We start from the raw sequence: 21,919 nt of genomic DNA, 5'->3' as shown, positions 1-21,919 counted from the left end.
ACTACAGTTTGATAAAAAAATTATGCAAAAAGTAGGGGGTTGAGCTACAGTATATACAGGCAGTTTATGAGTTGTGAGTGCTTCACCTATTTGACTTACTGTGTAGGCTGTTACATTACTGTATATCTGTGATAATATTCCTTATTTTTTGTTTACTTGTTTTTCAGTATTTTATATAAGTTTTGTATTTGTAATAGTAGTAACACAAGACTCATCACAATAGCCATATCCCTTTAGCCCTCTCCCAAACACTCCAGGCCAAGTTGTGACAATGTTATGGTTATTTTTCATCTCTAAATTTTGGCTAGATACAGTGAACCCTCAAAGATCTAGACTAAAAGAGGGAGGACCACCTGTCCAAAAAAAGCCGATTGCCCGGATCTTCTGGCGAATATACAAAATGTATTAAAAACTAAAATAATGAAATAAAAAAATACAGTAGTTTCACTTACTCTATGCAGTGGATGGATGAGTTTGTGTTGCCGTGATAGTGGGGACTCGGAACGACTATCATTCTGAGTTAGAGGAGCAGGGATGCCCTTCGTTTTTTTTTAGTAACTGACACTTGAATATTATTGTAACAACAAAATAAGAGAACAGATAAAAAATATCTTCATTGTGACCCTAAATTTTAAAAGATTGAATTATAACTCGTAAATAGTGTTGTCTCAGGATTTTATGATGTCGCTACAAAACAATGGCTGTGATCAATGGCACTTTGTCAACTTCATTGTAAAATAATTGTATTTTTAAAATTAATTTCTCAATCTATTATCCTTCTGTCATTATACTCAACAGTACTGAGAAAGTAACAAACAACTATTATTCTTTACTTTAACCCTTTAGGTGCATAATTAAATTTCGCGCCGGTTCCTGAAAAGTGTCAATTATCCTGCCAAAAATGAATTTCATATAATCACATTTTCTATATGTTTTTCCTAGAGAACTTTTAGTATATTTTCCAAATCTGGAACAAAAATTCACATATGTGTGCAAATTTTAGAGAAAAAATGACATTTATACCCAAAAATGCAGGAAATTGGTATAAATCAATGTCTGGTATATGGCAAATAAATTATATCAATTTGGTTACTAAACAGCAAATTTAGATATGTATTACATATTCAGATAATATCAAACAAAATAGTACAAAAATAAGCTATATTGCATTCAAGAAATACTCCTATACCTCAATACATAATATGTCCGCATGTCGTCTCATTTGGGGAAGTTTTTTCAAGGCCGTGGGATATCCCCGCTTGTCGCATTTAATTAATATAATATTTTGGGCGGGTTTACCCGCATGTCGCATCCAAAGGGTTAAATGCATAATGCTGTAGTTAATTAGCACAAAGAAGATAAACTGCACAGGGGTACCTAGTGACAGCACTAGGATCCCGCTTCCTCTATCAAGGAATAAACAATTGAAATTGATAAACTACAACTCAGTCTCAAATGTATACACACTACACTGCCCTACATATCTTTGTGAAGATGACATGAAGACTTGTATTACAACAACATTGTCAACAAGTGAGGACAATGTTGCTGTTGTAATACCAACATTAACTCGCTCCACAAAAGTCTGTAAGGCAGGGTGTGTACCTTTATAAGCGACAGCCTTTATACGGTGCTTTTACCCTCTAGTTTTTAGGTAAACCAGAAAATTATATAATCTGGCTCTGTTGAGGTACCAAGTTTGCCAGAATAGTGTATACAAACATAAGACAGACTCATCTACAGCACTTATAGGTCTTGATGAAGAAAGTTCAAGATGCACCATACAGTCATCCCTTGGTGATAGGGCACTTGGTTATCGTCAAAATCTGCACACCTGCTGTTATAGTCCATTTTTCAGTCCGAGAATTTTGTTATCACGCAGTTGCCTCCAGGTTTTTTGTTACCCCCTTGCTTCACCTACATCTATTGAGGATAAAATGTTTCACTTACAAATTGACAATAACACATTTGCTGTAATCAGACATATCTAAGTTGCCTCAACAATTGCAACCCCAGTTGCAATTTCAAATTATGTGTCATTACTAAGGAATAACGAAGTCTCGGGTGCACGCTAAAGTTTAGAGAAAACGGAGGACTCGGGAGTTCTGAAGCGATGAGAAAACGGACTCCTTAGATGGGGGACTAAAATAAAGAAAGCATAGCTACATGTTTTGTGGACTACAGTATTTAGTGTACCCTTTTCATCACTTTGTAATAAACCTAGCCATACCTATGTGTGTTTCTGATACTTAGCTTAACATTATCTATATCTTTAGTGGGTCTAAATGATCATAAAATGGGAAAATTGGGGTTGGGTCTTGGGTGCCTGGAACCAATTTGAATAAATCCCATAGGTTCTGTACTTTTGTTATCGCGTTTTTCGTTATCACACACTTGGCGCTGTCCCAATTAGGCGTGATAACCAAGGAATGACTGTACTGTAGTAAGATGATGTTATAATACTCGTAAAAATGCTTTAATTCTGCATGTGGTATACGATACAAGAATTGAAATGCCTGTACAAATGTAAAAAAAATGAAGAGCGCCTTGTGCAAAAAAGCTGCCTTGCTAATGAGTGGTAAACAACAGTCGGAGCTTAGCGGGCCTTTTGTTTTCAAGCATCAGGAACAGGAGGAAAACTTTCTCAGGTTTCTTACAGCATTTTTGCATCCCTATTCAACATGAGCAAGAAAGCAAGTGATGGTAGTATGGTTTCAAAAGCTAATAGAAAGTGTATAAGCTTAGCCGAGAAACTAGATGTGTTAAAATGATATGAAAAAGGAAAGAGGTCTGTGGATATTATATGGAGCAAGCAATAAACATTTTTTCTGAAGTGGATCCATTAACAGAACAAAGCATTAAAATTTAAATAAAGGCAAATGACCTCTACATAAAGATGTATAATGAGAAAAGAAAGCAACTGTGCAAGGTTCTCTTGACAGCTTTATTATCCGAAGGCCTAAACCATCAACTTCAGCTACACCATCAAATACAGCATTATAAGCAACTTCAACATCAACTTCAGGTTCAGTAACAGCTTTATGGAAAGCTACAGTTTCAGCCAGAGTTGAACCTGATGACTTCGTCATCTGAGTAAAAACTCGCACAATATTCATTGGCTGTCCTTATGTTTTAGACTTTACCACCATTGGTGAGTAGAATTTTTGGTTTATATAAGTAAATATTATTTAAAACATATATGAATAGTAAATAAGTGTTGCTTTCAAATTCATACGTAGAGAAATGACGATATGTTTTCACAGGTACGCACTTACTGTTCATACGTTGGCGTTCCCAATCGTCTTGCTTTATTTCTTTACCATTAGTGGTTAACTAATTCTAGTGTTCCATTTATTAACATTAAATAACATTACAGTGATCTCTCGGTTAACGAGCGCCTCGGTTAACGAAATTTTGGTTAACGAAATACCTTCCATAAGATTCTAAACTTCGGTAAATGAGCAATCCCTCGATTAACGAATTCCTTATGAGCGCCCCTCAACATGTTTTCGCTTGCACACTAGCTGTCATATTAGTCCGCCAATACAGTAATCGGTTCTAGGGCTTAAATTCCTTACTATTTTAGTAAATATCAACAAGTTTGTACTATTCATTCAATTATTTTAAAAGTCTTGTATTAAATTTTTTAGTCATTTTAACAATTATTTAACATAATATAAGTACAGGTACAGGGAAACTAGTTTATATATATATATATATATATATATATATATATATATATATATATATATATATATATATATATATATATATATATAAAAAAAAAAAAAAAAAAAAAAAAAAAAATATATATATATATATATATATATAAAAATATATATATATATATATATATATATATATATATATATATATATATATATATATATATATATATATATATATATATATATATATATATATATATATATATATATATATATATATATATATATACAACATGACCCTCGTTTACGAACACCTCAGTTAGCGTAATTTCGATTACGAGCGGCCTTCCATAAGGATCTTCAGAAGTTGCTTGAAAAAAAAATTCGGTTACTTGAAGTTCTTGAACCTCAACATGTTTTCGCTTGCACTGACCGGGCAACCAGCTTTAGTATCAGTCTGCCAATACATTATCGGTTCTAGGGCTTAAATTCCTTACTATTTTAGTAAATATCAAAGAAGTTTATACTATTCAATAATTTAAAAGTTTAATATTCAATTTTTATCATTTTAACAATTATTGAACATAACTGAAAGGTAAAGTGACTAGTTTATCTTGTGACATTCAGCCTCTTAACACAGCAAACAGGCGTTAGTCTCTCTCTGTTTTCACTGGAGGTAACATCTTGCTGAGACTCTCTTCAACTAAATGCTTTTTCTGTGTTTCCAAGCAAATTATTGGTCATTTTGAAATATATATTTTATATTGACAATATATAATGCAGTGCAGTGTTGATTTAAAGAAAATAATCTTGAATTACACCAAAGAGCTAAAATTTTATAGGGAGAAATGCCATAGGGTGACTTCTCTTCCATCCAATGCCTTCTCTTTTCTTCTCCTCCACCCCATTCTAAATCCATTATCATCATCATCATCATCATCATCATCATCATCATCATATCATCATCATCCAGGAGCCTTCTACATACACACCTCAAAGTAAGTGAACTTTTCTACCATTTTTTGAATTTAGAAATTTTGATGAACAATTACCCAAAACCCATTGAAACAATGGTTTGAGTTAACGAACCGGTTAACGAACGACCTTCTGGAGCAGTTGAGTTCGTTGGAGGGGTCACTCTATGTAATTTTGGATCAAACCTCCGCCATGTTGTTATGGCATTGTACAAGATGTGATCATCAAAACATTACGAGTTCTTACCCGCCACCCACCACAGCCGGCCCAAGTCAGTGGTGATAATTATGGACTTATTTGAAGGGTTTGACAAAGAGGCCCTGCAAGCCTCTGTGGTGGATAGTGATACAAGTGATACAGGTGAGGGCCAATAATCTGCCCTCTGCCCTCGGAACCAACATCCGTGTGCCCAGCCATCTTTTCTACTAATGTAAGTGTTAAAAAACTAATATTATTGATATTTCACTTGATTATTATTGTGTGCATACCATCATAAAGTTAAGATAATATTTTTACTACAGCACTGGATGTGAGTTTGGGGAGACCATTAATCCCATACGTTATGTTGTTCACTTCGCTTTTCTCACTTTCCAGCGGTACCCTGTGGGTTGAATTAACAGCGTAAAGTGAGGGTTGATATATATATATATATATAGTTATATTGTTATACAGTCTCTTAATTAACTTTAATAACCAGGTTCTAAGCGCAACCAAACAAAAAAAGATAAATTAAAAGGAATAAAAATAAATAAAGTAAACCTTTAAGAATTTATAAATTAAATATTAACCAATAAAGAGCATCGTGAGCTGTCACAACAAATTGAATAACTGTCGAAACCTTTAAGACACAAATGATACTAAACATAACATAAAAGAATAAAAATAAAGCATTAGATTACGTTAACACTGCATAAACATATAAAATAACTAACACTGAAATTAACTAGCTGAAACAACAATGAATTACTTAAATGTAACTAAGCAACTGATGGACACATAAGAGACATAAATAGGTACTCACATAGATAAACAGGTTGACAACCCTTTATCCGAAAACCGAAAACCTCTAAAACCGAAAGTTTTTGGGGAGCTTTTTTTTTTTTTTTAAACAGGGATTAGCCCACTAGGGCATAAATCACTGATATCCATCGGGGCCCGATGGAAAAATGTAATAATAATTATAATACAGTAATAATAATTATTCATAGTAAATAAGATTTTAATTTAAATACTGTACACCAAAATAAAATAATAATGATAATAATAATAATAGTAATAATAAATTATAATAATAAAATTAATAATAACAATAATAACAATAATACTGTAATAAAATAATAATAATTATAAAGAAATACAAGAATGAAAATGATCAAAGTGAGAAATGCGACCTAGACCTATGAATTATTATTACAGTATTATTATTATTATTTCAGTTATTATTATTATAATATTTTTTTTCCCTCCCAGGCCCGATGTGGGTCAGTGATCTATGCCCGGTGGGTTTATAAAAAAAATCAATGAAACCAAAAATTCCAAAATCCCAAAATGCCCTAACCCCAAGGATTTTGGATAAGGATTGTCAAGCTGTACCACAGTGGTGACAGGAACAATCACAGAAATAAAATGAAGTATAAGTAACTGGTGACAAGTTTCACTCAAAAGAATGTGAACTAAATGACAAGGAGGACTGGACTAAACTCCGTCTGCTGGTGGATCCTATATATAAGGTAGGCTCCCGCCACGCCGTTGAAACATGGGTCGTTTAACGATGCAGATGGTCGTTAGAGAAACAAAGAATGCTTGTTACAATACTAAAGAAAGAAATAAGATGGGCTTGAACAAATAATGACAGTTAAAGCCTTAACAGCACAGGGGAAGGTGACTAGAATACATAATAGTAAATTTAACACATCATTACAGGAATAATATGGAACAACATTGAAGCATGTTATAAAAAAATACTAGAAAAATACGACACGGTCGTAACACTTCCACCCCCCCCCATAAAATAAAATTTTGCTTGCATAAATTTTGATATGACATAAGTGTTCATTCTGTGGGTCTAGATAACAGATCACTGGCATCACAGGCTAGCTTGCAAGGCTTATAAAAATTAGGGGCTCTTAAAATAGGATATGAGCATAATACAATTTTCAAGTTTTGAAAAGAATCCTGACACCTTGAAGTCCAACAAAAATATATTACCCTTCTTCAACAAATCAGTAAGGGGTAGTGCCAACTCGGCAAAATTACAAATATATCTCCGGTAATAACCCACACAACCTAAAAATCTGCGGACTTGTCGTTTGTTACATGGAACAGGCATCTGAGAAATAGTGTCACACCTTGCTGTGGGAGGAGCAAGTTTCCAACCCAATTACATGTACCAGATACCAAAGTTGAGCACAAACAAATTCTGACAAAGCAAAGTTTATGACAAGTCCTACATTTTCTAACTCGGTGAAGAGAACGTCTAGCTGACATAAATGGTCTGACCAAGTGTCAGAAAAAATTACATCATCTAAATATGCTACACAACCAGGCCAATTGGCCGTGACTTGTGACATCAGCCTTGAAAGGTAGCAGGGGCATTGCAAAGCCCAAAAGGCATAACATTAAATTTATAGGTCTTACCTAATGTCACAAAACTGGAGATGTTTTTAACACGACGGGTCAATGGTACTGGCCAAAACCCTCAAAGGCAATCAATCTTAGAGAGGAACTTGGTGTTCCCGAATGCTTCGATGCAGTCGTCGACTCTGGGTAGAGGGAAGCTGTCCTTGCTGGTGACGGCGTTGACCTTGCGGAAGTCGATGCAGAATCGAAGAGTGCCGTCCTTCTTCGGTACTAAAGTGACTGGTGAGCACCACTCACTGGTAGGGAGCCTGCTTGATAGGCTTAGCAGAACCAACATCAATATCATGCACCACGGCAGTGGTACAGCCAAGCCTGTCTTGGAAGACAAGAGGATCTTGTTTGATGGCGGCCAGCACGTCAGCTCTCTGGTGTCCCGGTAAACGCTTTAGCTTCTCCTGCAACTCCACGGAGTTGGACTGCCAAACCCTGACTGATGACAGGGCGAGTGGACTTGCCCCTTCTTTTTCCTCTTCTTTCTCACCGTCTAACAAGAAAGTGTCAACAGCACACACGGGAACTGGATCATCAGCAACAAATGGGGGTGCTGGGCGGTACAGTGTAGGTATGAGATTGTTTGTCACACTCAGGATGGGATGGAGAAAGGAAACTCACAATGTGCTCTCTATATACATGTTGGGATGTACAATGCAGCTTGGTGCTGGGAAGGCAGCATGGTTACAAGCGTGATGAGAGAGAGAGCTGGTTGGTGAGGACGTTCAGAGAAGGACAGCCTGGGTCGCCATGCCCCGCCAGCGGAGAGAGGACCGCCAGGCAGGCGAGGACGAGACCGAGGAGGAGGACCGCCAGGCAGGCGGAGGTGTTGCTGGCTGGTTGGTGTAGGTAGAGATACAGATCACTACGAGGTCAGGTCTTAAATAGCGGGGGAGGCGTGGGTATAGCAGCTGACCCTGCCTGCGGGTGGCGGCGGGCGCTGGTTGACTCCAGACCACGAGGCATACACTGGGAATTGCGGGGTCGGCTAGACAGCTTACAAACAGCGCTTGTAGGGGAGAATTTGATTATACCCCCTTCCTCCAGGTTGTAGGAGACTTGTTGTCTGCAGGTTGCATAGCACATGTGAGGCAGAACGGCGGTGCGTGCCTCATGTGAGACAAACGGGCGATGGCGTGATGAGCCGGGTCGCTGGGGACAACTGTCTAGATACACACATTCAGGAGTAGAGAGGGAGAATAAGGTGTGTGTGGAGGTGATGAATGTTGTGCTTCCTCACGGCAGGTACCGAGTCGTCAGATGCCCCAAGGTGTGTGGGCTCTGGGTCAGAGCAGGGGCCGCGCCAGCAGAAACGGATGAGGGCTGCGATGGTGCTGGGTCCACGACAGCAGCAGGGTGCAGACATTAGCAGGAGTACTCTGGGGAGAGAAAAGAGGGGTGTGTGTGGGGTCCGGTGACTCAGGAACAGAGGCCGAGATCAGGGGCGGGCAGGGTTACTGCTAGCTGGCTCAAGTGTCTGAGGCAGGACGGTAAAAGGGGGCCGGAGACGTGGTGCTTGGGGGCAGGAAAGGAGCTGGTGTCTGCTAGGGAGAAACAGTGCTGCTCTAGGGTGTCTAAACCTGTGGTGTAGAGAGACAGTAGTTGTAGAGCCGATGAGAGCTGCTTGTGTAGGATAAGCCGTCTTCCATGTTGCTTGAAGACTGGGAGCGTGATCAGTTTCTCCCTCCATCCTGTGTGGAAAAGGACCGGGAGTCACCATTTGTGGGTATGAGATTGTTTGGTTCACACTCAGGATGGGATGGAGAAAGGAAACTCACAATGTGCTCTCTATATACATGTTGTATTGGATGTACAATGCAGCTTGGTGCTGGGAAGGCAGCATGGTTACAAGCGTGATGTAGAGAGAGCTGGTTGGTGAGGACGCTCAGAGAAGGACAGCTTGTGGGTCGCCATGCTCGCCAGCGGGAGAGAGGACCGCCAGGCAGGCGGAGGAGCGAGGACCGCCAGGCAGGCGGAGGTGTTGCTGGCTGGTTGGTGTAGGTAGAAAGAGACAGATCACCACGAGGTCAGGTCTTAAATAGCGGGGGTAGGCGTGGCATAGCAGTTGACCCCCGCTCCGTGGTGTATGGCGGCGCTGGTTGACCTAGACCACGAGGCATACACTGGGGAATTGGTGGGGTCGGCTAGACAGCGACAAACAGCGTTTGTAGGGGAGAATTCCACTACAATACTCCCCCTTCCCTCCAGGCTGTGTAGGAGACTTGTTGTCTGCAGGGTTGCATAGCACATGTGAGGCAGAACGGGCGGTGCGTGCCTCATGTGAGACAACGGCGATGGCGTGGATGAGCCGGTCGCTGGGGACAACTGTCTAGATACACAATATCTGTGGGAGTAGAGAGGGAGAATAAGGGTGTGTGGAGGCGATGAATGTTGTGCTTCCCTCACGGCAGGTACCGAGTCGTCAGATGCGCCTGCTGGGGTGTGTGGGCCTGGGTCAGGAGCAGGGGCTGCGTCAGCAGAAACGGATGAGGGCTCGTGACAGCAGCTGGGTCCACGACAGCAGCAGGGTGCAGGACATTAGCAGGGAGTACCTGGGGGAGAAAAGAGGGGTGTGTGTGGGTCCGCACTCAGGAACAGAGGCCGCATCAGGGGCGGCAGGGGTTACTGCTGGGCCGGGGTCGGCGTCTGAGGCAGGACGGGTGTGCTGGGGTCGGTAGGACGTGGTGCTTGGGGGCAGGAAAAGGAGCTGGTGTCTGCTAGGAGAAACAGTGCTGCTCTAGGGTGTCTAACCTGTGGTGTAGAGACAGTAGTTGTAGAGCCGATGAGAGCTGCTTCTGTGTGGATAAGCCAGTCTTCCATGTTGCTTGAAGACTGGGAGCGTGATCAGTTTCTCCTCCATCCTGTGTGAGTGCGAATCTCCGGGAGTCACCATTTGTGGGGTATGAGATTGTTTGGTTCACACTCAGGATGGGATGGAGAAAGGAAACTCACAATGTGCTCTCTATATACATGTTGTATTGGATGTACAATGCAGCTTGGTGCTGGGAAGGCAGCATGGTTACAAGCGTGATGTAGAGAGAGCTGGTTGGTGAGGACGCTCAGAGAAGGACAGCTTGTGGGTCGCCATGCTCGCCAGCGGGAGAGAGGACCGCCAGGCAGGCGGAGGAGCGAGGACCGCCAGGCAGGCGGAGGAGCGAGGACCGCCAGGCAGGCGGAGGAGCGAGGACCGCCAGGCAGGCGGAGGAGCGAGGACCGCCAGGCAGGCGGAGGTGTTGCTGGCTGGTTGGTGTAGGTAGAAAGAGACAGATCACCACGAGGTCAGGTCTTAAATAGCGGGGGTAGGCGTGGCATAGCAGTTGACCCCCGCTCCGTGGTGTATGGCGGCGCTGGTTGACCTAGACCACGAGGCATACACTGGGGAATTGGTGGGGTCGGCTAGGCAGCGACAAACAGCGTTTGTAGGGGAGAATTCCACTACAACAGCTTGATGGTGTTGACGTGACATAAACGCTGTAGTCGGCGCCTGTCAGGGGTAGAGATAATATAATTTGTGGGGTTTACCTTCTTCACCACTCTATATGGCCCACTGAACTTCGCATGGAGCGGCTGTCCATGTCTCGGCAAGAGAATGAGTACTTGATCTCCTATCTGGAACTCTCTGTGTCTGGCATGCTTGTCGTACCATGTCTTGGTCTTGGACTGCAACTGCTGTAAGTGGCCTGCGGCAAGGCTCCAACAACTTAGAAGCTTCTCTCTAACATCTCCTACTAAACTTAATACACTAATGCTCTCTTCACTACTACCTAACAATCTATCTCTAATTATGTGCAAAGGACCTCTTACTTGATGAGCGAACAGAAGAAGTATGAGAAACAAAATGGATGATATTAGGGCCTTAGCAGTAACTTTCCTAAGAGGTACAGCATGCAAGTACCTAGTGGAGGTATCAATGACTGTAAATAAATATTCAAACCCAGTAGAAGTTTTAGGCAGAGGGCCTAAAATGTCATACTGTACTGTTGTAAAGGGCTCAGGTATGTGAGGTACTCTTACAGGTGGAAAAGGTGGAATAGCCTGATTGGCTTTGCCTACCTTTTGACAAAAATGACAGTACTTACAATATTTAGTGACATCTCTCCACATACCTGGCCAATAGAACTTTCTGGCCAGCCTGTTGAACGTCTTTCGGACACCTTGATGTCCAGAAAAGAGACCGTCATGGGCCAGAGCTAGAACATGTTGTCTGTAAGTGTGTGGGAGAACTATTTGAGTGATAGACGCCCAGTCCGTGTCTTCCTCTGACATAGTCGGTGGGAGCCAGCGGCGGCACAAAACACCATCTTGACTGAAATATCTCGTGGTAGGGCCTGAATCATTGGCAGAAATCAGACACCTGGTCAAACAAGAGCCGTAATGAATCGTCCTGCTCTTGCGCAGCTATTAAAGCAACTTTCCTGGTCACAGCATTAACTGTGGAAGAAATGTCTTGGGAAGCAATTGGGTTAGCAAAAAGTCCTTCTAAGGAAAGTGAATCATCTACATCAGGAGTTACATTATGATCATTTAGTCATTGACATAGAACGAGTCACAGCACACAAAGGGAAAACACCGGGCATATCATCTTCAAGCTGTTGCAGCAAATCGTTACCGAGTATGAGGTCCACTCTAGCAACTAAGGAGACTTGACACGTACTAAAACAGGCAGCTCGTGCACAAAGGCTACGTTTAGCTATCCCTGAAAAACCAAAGGAGCTGCACCTTTACCCGAAAGGGAGCCTAAAACGACGTTTTGTCAGTCTTCCTCGCCGCAACAACACCCTCTTTGATGAGAGTTTGGAGACAACCCGAGTCTCAAAATAATGACTTGTGTTTCGACACCATCAACTTCTACCGTGCCTTGTGACAAAAGGGACGAAAGGTGCCAACGTCTGGGTCCTTCGCAAAACTCTCCTGGAAAAGATCAAAGTCTCTTGAGGCGAGAACCTTATTTGGCTGCAGCCTTGTCCAACAAAAATCCGCCTTATGACCCGGCTTTCCACAGAAACTACAAGTAAATTAGAAAATTTGGACGCCCCATTAGGTGGCGAACGAGTCCAGCTCCTCCTGTCATGCACAAAGTTATTACGCACAAAATTACCATTGTTAGTCCTCAAAACAAATCCATCAGCATGCTTAGAAAAAATATCACAAGTGTCAAAAGGTCGTTAGTGAATCCTGGCAAGGTCGCCAAAACTTACGCCGTCTCTTAATTTACTTTAATAACCAGGTTCTAGGCGTAACCAAACAAAAAAAGTGAAGTAAATTAAAAGGGAATAAAAATAAATAAAGTAAACCTTTAAGAATTTAATTAAATTAAATATTAACACAATAAAGAGCCTTGTAGGCTGTCACATCAAAATGATTCACTATCGAAACCTTTAAGACACAAATGATACTAAACATCGAAACATCAAAAGAATAAAAATAAAGCATTGGATTACGTTAACACTGCATAAACATATAAAATAACTGACACTGAAATTAACTAATGTGAAACAACAATGAATTACTTAAATGTAACTAAGTAAGCACTGATGGACACATAAGAGACATAAATAGGAACTCACATAGATATACTGTAGCGTACTGTATGTGGCCAGATGTCAATTCTCTTTGTATGGGCACACAAACGTACGTACATGTAGATCGCTATAAGAACAGCCCAGTCCCAACCATTGTAAAAATTATCAATAACTTGTAATAAATCAGTGTATTCACTCCCAGTAAACACTGCTCCTTACACTGTCACTATGTTGAAATGAACTGTAGTTTGAGCTTTTCCACATCTAGTTATTATATGTCTTATTTGTGTCACTTATGTTTCTTGTATATTATTTGTAATTCGTAACCCATTCCCCAAATATGTAACTGTATATTTTCAGCCTTCTGGCTGCCAAGCTCTTTCAATAAACCGTTTATTATTATTATTATTATTATTATTATATCTCACACTCAGGAATGAGGTAGGATAGAAACTCACAATGCGCTTTCTGTATATATATTGTTGTACAGGGCAGTGCTTAGGAGTGACTAGGTGAGGAGAAACTTGCTCAGAGGTCCCGTAGGGTGAGGAGGTTTCTGAGGAAGCTGAGTGGTGAGGAGCTGTGAGAGATGTTGCTGGTCCAGTAGCCGAATGTAGAATGGTCTCCCTGGCTGTTGTTTTTGTTGAGATTGTCGGACCGTAGTCCGACATGGGCCTTTGCCTATAGGCGGCCCGTTTGGTGGTTCCGGCTGGAGCTCCAGGAGCAGCCAGACCGGATTGGGATTGGAGGTGGTCCCACCTGCAGATTGGAAGGATACTGCAGGTTGCAAGTGAGAGCGGACCCCCGATCAGTGGACGCTTACCACCAACCCCCACTCTTGGACGTAGTCAGTTTCGGAGTGGCGCGCCCCCCGAACTGGGGTCCGCACTTGCTGGGAGAGGATACTGTGGGGTATGAGATTGTTTGGTTCACACTCAGGATGGGATGGAGAAAGGAAACTCACAATGTGCTCTCTATATACATGTTGTATTGGATGTACAATGCAGCTTGGTGCTGGGAAGGCAGCATGGTTACAAGCGTGATGTAGAGAGAGCTGGTTGGTGAGGACGCTCAGAGGAGGACAGCTTGTGGGTCGCCAGCGGGAGAGAGGACCGCCAGGCAGGCGGAGGGGGGAGGGCCGCCAGGCAGCGGCAGAGGAGGAGGTGTTGCTGGCTGTGGCTGTAGGTAGAGAGAGAAACAGATCACCACGAGGTCAGGTCTTAAATAGCGGGGGTAGGCGTGGCTTAGCAGTTGACCCCCGCTCCGTGGTGTATGGCGGCGCTGGTTCACCTAGACCACGAGGCATACACTGGGGAATTGGTGGGGTCGGCTAGGCAGCGACAAACAGCGTTTGTAGGGGAGAATTCCACTACAATACTCCCCCTTCCCTCCAGGCTGTGTAGGAGACTTGTTGTCTGCAGGGTTGCATAGCACATGTGAGGCAGAACGGGCAGTGCGTGCCTCATGTGACACAACGGCGATGGCGTGGATGAGCCGGTCGCTGGGGACAACTGTCTAGATACACAATATCTGTGGGAGTAGAGAGGGAGAATAAGGGTGTGTGGAGGCGATGAATGATGTGCTTCCCTCACGGCAGGTACCGAGTCGTCAGATGCGCCTGCTGGGGTGTGTGGGCCTGGGTCAGGAGCAGGGGCTGCGTCAGCAGAAACGGATGAGGGCTCGTGACAGCAGCTGGGTCCACGACAGCAGCAGGGTGCAGGACATTAGCAGGGAGTACCTGGGGGAGAAAAGAGGGGTGTGTGTGTCCGCACTCAGGAACAGAGGCCGCATCAGGGGCGGCAGGGGTTACTGCTGGGCCGGGGTCGGCGTCTGAGGCAGGACGGGTGTGCTGGGGTCGGAAGAGGAGCGACTGTCTGCTTAGAGTAGCAGAGCTGCTCTAGGGTGTCTGACCTGTGGTGTAGAGACAGTAGCTGTAGAGCCGATGAGAGCTGCTTCTGGGTTGATAAGCCAGCCTTCCATGTTGCTTGATGACTGGGAGCGTGATCAGTTTCTCCTCCATCCTGTGTGAGTGCGAATCTCCGGGAGTCACCATTTGTGGGGTATGAAATTGTTTGGTGTTCACACTCAGGATGGGTTGGAGAAAGGAAACTCACAATGTGCTCTCTATATACATGTTGTATTGGATGTACAATGCAGCTTGGTGCTGGGAAGGCAGCATGGTTACAAGCGTGATGTAGAAAGAGCTGGTTGGTGAGGACGCTCAGAGAAGGACAGCTTGTGGGTCGCCATGCTCGCCAGTGGGAGAGGAGACCACCAGGCAGGCGGAGGAGGAGCGAAGGCCGCCAGGCAGCGGCGGAGGAGGAGGTGTTGCTGGCTGCTGCTGTAGGTAGAGAGGGAGATCACCACGAGGTCAGGTCTTAAATAGCGGGGGTAGGCGTGGCTTAGCAGTTGACCCCCGCTCCGTGGTGTATGGCGGCGCTGGTTGACCTAGACCACGAGGCATACACTGGGGAATTGGTGGGGTCGGCTAGGCAGCGACAAACAGCGTTTGTAGGGGAGAATTCCACTACAATACTTTCTAAGCTATCTGGGTGGTGGGTATCGTGTGATGACCCGGAGTAGGTGGTGAATGTGGTCTGTTTGGGCCTTTCGGGTTAGAGTGGCCGCTGGTGTTGTGTGTGTTTCTTGGGAGATTTGAGTTCTGTTTCGGAGGCTTTGTGTGACCTCGCAGTCGAGGAGATAGTGTTCAAGTGGGTTGGCTGCTGGCTCCTGACAGTAGGTGCATTCCATGACGTCATTTCCGATCATCTGCCAGGAGCACTTGTACCCTAGTCGTAGTTGATGAAGGCTGACTTGGGTTTGTCTTGGTGTTTTCTTGTCAGCGAAAGGTGGTTCCCCTTTTGTAGCCGTCAGGTACCATTTGGCTGATTGGGAACCAGCGTTGAATGCGTGAAGGAAGCTCTTTTTGATGTGGAGCTTGCTAGTCTTTCTGAGGTGATTCTTGATCTGTTGCACGCTTGCTGGAACTTGGATGTGTACGCTACTAGAACGTGTAGCTGCCTTGGCTGCTTCGTCTGCCACGTCGTTTCCTCTGATCCCTACATGACTGGGAATCCAGTGTAAGACGACTGGGCGGTTTTGGCTTTGGAATTCCTGTAGCTGTGCGAGGATCGAGGTAATTGTCGCGATCCCACTACCCTTTATACCTGGGGAGTGAAACCTACCCCAAGTTATTAACAAATAAAGGAACAAATAGGGAACACGGCAATAATTATCCCCACAAAAACCTACACAACTAAATGTACTTGAATAAGTATGAACAAGTTGAAATAAGTAAGTCACAAAAGGGAAGATAATTAATTAATTCAATTTATGTTCTAAAGGGAGTAATGACTAGCAAACATGAATTTAAGGGTATAAGTAATTGTATATTAAAATAAGAGTGATGCCGGAAGGGTGAAAATATACCGTAAGGAGTTAGACCAAACGAATATTACTTAACATAACTATATCACACAGACATACAAAATATATACATACAACAATCCCTACAAAATAGTTATTTCCTACCAAACAGGAGATTCCTTACCACCAGGATCCCTTCCTAGGCCTAACTAAACGTGTCACTAATACCTGATACCCCTAGGGCATTGCAGAAGACTGGACAAGGCACTAGACAAGGGTCAAGGCTAGAGAACGAATGGACACGTCTACCATACGCCACGGTTTTTCGCTACTGGGGAAGCGTCACCACGCGGCAAAGGAGCGCATCTCATATCACATGATCCAGAACATTTGCTAGATAATTTATATAATTTATTAACACTACTCTTGATTTGAACTTAACAGAGTAAGACAATGATGCATATTAATAACATACATAAATATACAATTAACCTAAGTAACTAAGAACAATAATAATATAATAAGTACAATTAACAAGTTAATAGCTTGTGTGAAATGTAGGCATGAACATATGCCTCACGCGATGCGAGTTCCCGAGCGCTCAGGCACGTGACACCTCCCCCAAAAAAGTGAGCTTACAACTAACTGGAAGCGAAAATGGATATACAGCTACACAGTGAAAGTAATAACTAACACAATTGGTTTAAATCAATATGAAGCAAAATAATTCATAATATAAACACAAGGTACTCAATGACAATATAACAAAAAATTATTTGCATATAGACATAGTTTCTAAATAATCAGACTCGAGAAAGTGCATCAGCCAACACGTTCTCTTTTCCGCGGATATGGGAAATGTTCAAGTTATAGGGCTGAAGTGATAGGGCCCACCTCAAAAGTCTTTGGTTGGTATGTTTCATCTTGTCAACAAAAGTAAGTGGGTTATGATCAGTGAACACTTGAACGGGATAAGCAGTGCTGCCAATATATACTTTGAAGTTTTCTAGTGCCATGATCAGTGATAAAGCCTCCTTTTCAATGGTGGCATAGTTTCTTTGATATTTGTTAAATTTTCTAGAAAAATAGCACAGCGGATGAAGCACTTGATTACTCTCACCCTCTTGCAGAAGCACAGCACCGGCGCCAATTTCACTGGCGTCGACATGGAGAGTGAACTGTTTCTGGAGGTCAGGTGCAAGTAGTACAGGAGCATTTGCCAGCAGGGATTTAAGATTCTCAAAAGATTCCTAGCAAGCCGTAGTCCACTTGAAGGTTTTCTTGCCACTCAGCAGGTCAATCATGGGAGAGACAACGGAGGAGAAGTTTGGACAAAAACGGCGGTAGTACCCCGCCATACCCAGTAACCTCATCACACTCTTCTTATCGCCTGGCACTGGATACTGTTGAATTGCCTCAATTTTGGCTGCTATAGGCTGGACTTCCCCTTGTCCGACCACATGCCCCAAGAAAGTGACGTGGGCATGGCCGAACTCAGTTTTGACGAGGTTCACCGTCAGCTTGCTTGCAGCCAGTACGGAGAAGAGGGCTTGTAGACGACTCATGTGATCTTCCCAGGAACTGCTGAAGACGATAAGGTCGTCTAGGTAACAGTGGACACCTTCCAGACCAGACGTGATGAAATTCATGAGGCGTTGAAAGGTTGCAGGGGCGTTCCGCATACCAAACGGAAGGACTGTGAATTGGTACAACCCCTCAGGATTGACAAAAGCAGAGATGGCCCTGGAGCATTCAGTCAATCTTATCTGGTAGTAGCCCTGGAGGAGATCCAACTTGGTCACGTACAATATTGACTAAATTCACTAGATAATGTACGCCTGGCAGCAAAATCTATAAGAATATGCGATGCATACGTCACTGTGCCCGCTCTAGGGCCATTTAGGTTCGCTACGTCCCATTATTTGAATGTATTTTTTAATTAAAATTTTAATTGTTTATTCCCTGATAGAGGAAGCGGGATACTAGTGCTGTCACTTGGTACCCCTGTACCATAACACCAGAAGCAACTGGCCAGTGTCACAAGTATATACAGTACAGTACAGTCATCCCTTGGTTATAGCGCCTAATTGGGACCCCGCCGATAACGAAAGTACAGAACCTATGGGATTTATTCTAATTGGTTCCAGGCGCCCAAGACCTAACCCCAAGTTTCCCATTTTACGACCATTTATACCCACTAAATATATATATAATGTTATGGTAAATATTATAAACGCACATAGGCATGGCTAGGTTTATTACAAAGCGATGAAAAGGGTATGCTTAATACTGTAGTCCACAAAACATGTAGCTATGCTTTTTTTATTTGGTCCCCATCGTACAAGTCCGTTTTCTCTCACATCAGAACGCCTGAGTAGTCCGTTTTCTCTCTTAATCTTAGTCTGCACCAGAGACTTCACTATACTTAGTAATGCCACAGAATTTGAAATTGCAACCCCAATTGCAACTGGGGTTGCAATTGTTGAGGCAACTAGATATGTCTGATTACAGCAAATGTGTTATTGTCAATTTGTTGGTGAAAGATTTTATCCTCAATAGATGTAGGTTAACATTACACCTGGAGGCAAATGTTTAAAAATAGCCTAAGATAGGAAGCATATTCCTTTAACTCATAATATCTGACCAGTATGGGTAGGATCATCGTGTCTCCGTCAGGGGGTCGTAGGGTGGTGGTCCAGCAGGCGTCACGGATTTTTCTTTTTTTGGGGGGGGGGAGGAGGGGTGGGGGGGGCCACGGACGTATATGCGATCGGACGTTGTTCGGTCGGATGTTAACCGGCGCATGACTGTAGATGAAGCTTATTTTTTATTGTCAATAGAGGATCCTAAGGTGCTGTCACGGTGTAAATTGTAGTGGAATTCTCCCCTACAAACGCTGTTTGTCGCTGCCTAGCCGACCCCACCAATTCCCAAGTGTATGCCTCGTGGTCTAGGTCAACCAGCGCCGCCATACACCACGGAGCGGGGGTCAACTGCTAAGCCACGCCTACCCCTGCTATTTAAGACCTGACCTCGTGGTGATCTGGCTCTCTTTCTACCTACACCAACCAGCCAGCAACACCTCCTCCGCCTGCCTGGCGGTCCTCGCTCCTCCTCCTCCTCCTGCCTGGCGGTCCTCTCTCCCGCCAGCGAGCATGGCGACCCACAAGCTGTCCTCTGAGCGTCCTCACCAACCAGCTCTCTCTACATCACGCTTGTAACCATGCTGCCTTCCCAGCACCAAGCTGCATTGTACATCCAATACAACATGTATATAGAGAGCACATTGTGAGTTTCCTTTCTCCATCCCATCCTGAGTGTGAACCAAACATCCTGAACCCCACAAATGGTGACTCCCGGAGATTCGCACTCACACAGGATGGAGGAGAAACTGATCGCGCTCCCAGTCTTCAAGCAACATGGAAGACTGGCTTATCCACACAGAAGCAGCTCTCATCGGCTCTACAGCTACTGTCTCTACACCGCAGGTTAGACACCCTAGAGCAGCTCTGCTACTCTAAGCAGACACCAGCTCCTCTTCCTGCCCTAAGCACCACGTCCTACCGACCCCAGCACACCCGTCCTGCCTCAGACGCCGACCCCGGCCCAGCAGTAACCCCTGCCGCCCCTGATGCGGCCTCTGTTCCTGAGTGCGGACACACACACCCCTCTTTTCTCCCCCAGGTACTCCCTGCTAATGTCCTGCACCCTGCTGCTGTCGTGGACCCAGCTGCTGTCACGAGCCCTCATCCGTTTCTGCTGACGCAGCCCCTGCTCCTGACCCAGGCCCACACACCCCAGCAGGCGCATCTGACGACTCGGTACCTGCCGTGAGGGAAGCACAACATTCATCGCCTCCACACACCCTTATTCTCCCTCTCTACTCCCACAGATATTGTGTATCTAGACAGTTGTCCCCAGCGACCGGCTCATCCACGCCATCGCCGTTGTCTCACATGAGGCACGCACCGCCCGTTCTGCCTCACATGTGCTATGCAACCCTGCAGACAACAAGTCTCCTACACAGCCTGGAGGGAAGGGGGAGTATTGTAGTGGAATTCTCCCCTACAAACGCTGTTTGTCGCTGCCTAGCCGACCCCACCAATTCCCCAGTGTATGCCTCGTGGTCTAGGTCAACCAGCGCCGCCATACACCACGGAGCGGGGGTCAACTGCTAAGCCACGCCTACCCCCGCTATTTAAGACCTGACCTCGTGGTGATCTGGCTCTCTTTCTACCTACACCAACCAGCCAGCAACACCTCCTCCGCCTGCCTGGCGGTCCTCGCTCCTCCTCCTCCTGCCTGGCGGTCCTCTCTCCCGCCGGCGAGCATGGCGACCCACAAGCTGTCCTCTGAGCGTCCTCACCAACCAGCTCTCTCTACATCACGCTTGTAACCATGCTGCCTTCCCAGCACCAAGCTGCATTGTACATCCAATACAACATGTATATAGAGAGCACATTGTGAGTTTCCTTTCTCCATCCCATCCTGAGTGTGAACCAAACAATCTCATACCCCACAAAGTCATCTTATCTACACTTGCACGTATGTCCAGCCTACATGTTCGCGTTTATTCCTGCTGCAGAGGGAATATGTGAATTGGCAGTCATACAACCAAATGTACGCACAGCACTAGGGCAATGCAGTGTTAGCCAGTTAGTCTCAAGACTGTGTTTCACGCTCATCTCCACAATGTGCAGTATTTGTTCTTTCCAAATCTCACTACTGTTATTTTAAAATGCCATGATGGTGTTAAGCAGCTAGTTGTGAAAGGGCATTACAAGGCTCCGGATTACTGTGAAATCACTTGTGGTACATTACGGACCTTGCCTACTCATCAGCATTTTGCTTTAAATATAAAACTCAAGTCTGCTTTAATTTAACTTCCTGTCATGAATTTCACTTAAAAGGATATTCAAATAGTTTCAGAGAAATCAAAAGGTTTAGCATTCTTGAAAGAGACACATTTTGCTGATTTGAGTAATAATTTGCCATTTTATCTATCAGGGGAATTTGCCACACCAAGCCTTACAATTCCCTCCATTATGTTAATTTTGGCAATTATATTTCTGTTCTGTTATTACCCCTAATACCCCTACAGTAGTAGATTCTCCAGTTTAGTGTCTACACATCTGTTTATAACATGGTTAGGGTTGTCTAGGATGTATTGTACTCTGTGAGCTTAGTTAGGCCTCACGGAGTTCGGCTGGTAGGTGACCGAGCGATGTAATGGGCCCCTGTCTCATCAACAGAACATATTATATAAATGGGTCAATGCATCTGATATTTCACCCACTTAAATACTTCTATCATATCTCCCCGCACTCTTCGTCTTTCTAGGGAATGCATTAGTTTCTTTAATCTATCTTGATGTGGAAGGTTTCTAATCCTGGAATCATTTTCGACATTCTTCGCTGCACCGACTCCAGTGATTTGATATTAATTCTATAATACAATATTGCTTATTTATTAATTAATACCACAACACCACACCCATACACCCTAACACCACCCACACACACCCATATTGTATGACATAAATTTATGCGTGGTTAACTACGTGGTGGTGAATTGAAAGATCAGCTGTTGAGGAGCTTAGCGCTAGGCAACACTGGTGCATGTTACCACTCCTTTCCACTCCATCTCTCTAATAACCCACACCTTTCTGGATTCTCACTCCACATTTTAAAATCTAATGTAATGTAATGTTGAAGGGATATAATGTGATAAGTGTAAGTATAAAAAATACTGTATTTT

This window comes from Homarus americanus, unplaced genomic scaffold, assembly GCF_018991925.1.
Source record: "Homarus americanus isolate GMGI-L3 unplaced genomic scaffold, GMGI_Hamer_2.0 scaffold1024, whole genome shotgun sequence".
Lineage (NCBI taxonomy): Eukaryota > Metazoa > Arthropoda > Malacostraca > Decapoda > Nephropidae > Homarus > Homarus americanus.
Note: the sequence above shows the minus strand (reverse complement) of the source record.